This window comes from Xenopus laevis, chromosome 5L (assembly GCF_017654675.1).
Source record: "Xenopus laevis strain J_2021 chromosome 5L, Xenopus_laevis_v10.1, whole genome shotgun sequence".
Taxonomy (NCBI): domain Eukaryota; kingdom Metazoa; phylum Chordata; class Amphibia; order Anura; family Pipidae; genus Xenopus; species Xenopus laevis.
Window position 1 is genome coordinate 17373555 of NC_054379.1, and position 2583 is coordinate 17376137.

Consider the following 2583-nt stretch of genomic DNA (forward strand, 5'->3'; position numbering starts at 1 on the left):
CAAGATGCTCATTATTACAATACAGATCTATCTCAGCTTCTCTTGTCCTGAGCCTCTAATTCTCACCCCTCTTGGATTAACCCATTACTTATTCGAATTCTCTGCTCTAACCTTTCACCCTATATCCAGAAACTGTGTATGTCATACAGTCACATTGCTGCAAGGAAGAAGCACCACAGATTAGATGTGTTGTCCTTTGCTGCCATTGGCTAAAGAACATACACTCTCTTCTATACCCTCCAGGGATTTCATAGTAGGTCACTGAGAAACAGAGAGGGGAAATCATATGTGAGACACACAAGCTTTGTGCCCCCTCGGTGAATGGGGAGTCCGTTTTTATTTGTCATAGTTATTCTTACTCTTCATTCCTACCCCAACCACATGACTCTTTTAGGACAATGGCACATAAGATGATTCAAGCAATGTATTCATTTCAAATCAGCTGGAAAAGCCTCATACATTTGTATTTAGCATTTCCAGAGAGATATCATAAAACTATGGCAGTATAGATATTCCCCTGTACTAAACACAATTCAACAGGGACAGCCCCTAAGTTTGCTCATAGTCTGTACAGAGAGATACCATAAAACAATGGCAGCATAAGTATTCCCCTGTACTAAGCACAATTCAGCAGGAACAGCCCCCTAAGTTTGCTCATAGTCTGTACAGAGAGATACCATAAAACTATGGTAGCAAAGGTATTGAATTGTACTAAGCACAATTCAACAGGAACAGCCCCTAAATTTGACTATAGCCTGTACAGAGAGATACCGTAAAACATAGGTATTCCCCTGTACTAAGCATAATTCAGTAGGGACAACTGAAGCTACAAAATGCTTTTAAGAGTAGTTTTTATGTGATTGATTGGCTCTTTATATTTCCCAATGTCTGTAAGATCCTCAGTTCAAATGTTATTGCTTTGCACAGCTAATCCAGCTATCTGCTATTTCTATGATACATGGGAAACATGAGGTGCAGCTTCTCTGGGTCAGAGAATGATATTTCCTTGAATCCTGGCACCAAAAAAGCAGCATCTTAGCCTATCACCTGCTACTCTATGCAATGCTGTTTCTGACAGTTAAAACACTGTAGTAGAAACCAGCTGACATGGAAGATATTGTGGGAGCTGGCTTCTGCTTGCTTACTTTAGAAGTCAGAACCAGCAGTGAGCACAGAGAAGAACAGAGACAGACAGAAAGACACTGTTTTCAACAGCAATTAAATTTACAAACCATTAAACATAGCTTAAAATGGCATTTTTCTCTCATTTGGTTAAAAGAACAATAACACCAAAAAATGAAAGTGTTTTAAAGTAAAGAACATATAACGTACTGTTGCTCTGCACTGGTACAGCGCTGTATTTGCTTCAGAAACATGATTATAGTTAATATAGGCAAACTGATGTGTAGCTATGGGGGCAGCCTTTTAAGCTGTAAAAAGGAGAATCTGCAGGATACACAGCAGATAACAGATAAGATCTATAGTATACTATGGGATTATACAGAATGTATCAGTTATCTATTGGTAGCCTGTGCTTGAATGGCTGCCCCCATGGCTACACAGCAGCTTGTTTATATAAACTATAGTAGTACTAATCTGTTATCTACAGTATATCCTGTGCTTGAATGGTTACCCCCATGGCTACACAGCAGCTTTTTTTATATAAACTATAGTAGTACTTATCTGTTATCTACTGTGTATCCTGTGCTTGAATGGCTGCCCCCATGGCTACACAGCAGCTTGTTTATATAAACTATAGTAGTACTTATCTGTTATCTACTGTGTATCCTGTGCTTGAATGGCTGCCCCTATAGCTACACAGCAGCTTGTTTATATAAACTATAGTAGTACTTATCTGTTATCTACTGTGTATCCTGTGCTTGAATGGCTGCCCCTTGGCTACACAGCAGCTTGTTTATATAAACTATAGTAGTGTTTCTGAGCAAACAAACCAGTTTTACCAGTGCAGAGCAACAGTGCACTATATTGTCATTTCCTTTAATACACTTTTTGTTGGTGTTACTATTCCTTTAATTGTCTAAGATCACATACAGACATGGTTAGTGTACAGGTCAGGGGGGGGGGGCTTCCATCACAGAGGAAACTGATAACAAATATGCCTTTAAAAAGAAGGAAAGTTGAATATCAGAATTTCTTCTGAATCCATACGAGTCCCCAACAAGGCGCTGTTAGAATTGTTTTCCTTATACTCACCTACACAAGTCATTTTATCTCCCCTTTAAATGAAACCGAGAAAAGATATTTAAGAAATATTATTTGCCAATGAATTGTATAATACATTAAATCCTACACCAACAAATATCCCAGAAAGCAACACTCGCACATAATACATCAGATTGAAATGACTTGCTCCTTTCCCTTTATTTTTACAGGGATCCAAATCACACGTGTGTGTGTGGGGGGGTAAGTGTGTTAACCCTTTGCATGCTTGATCTGTATTATTGTTTGGGTGAAGCTCATCACAACAAAGAGACTGGTCTCGTTTCTCTTTCACTCACCTGTGGGTGTATGGGGGAGGGGGGAGGGTGAATGCATCTCCTAAAATATTGCAGCATCAATTAG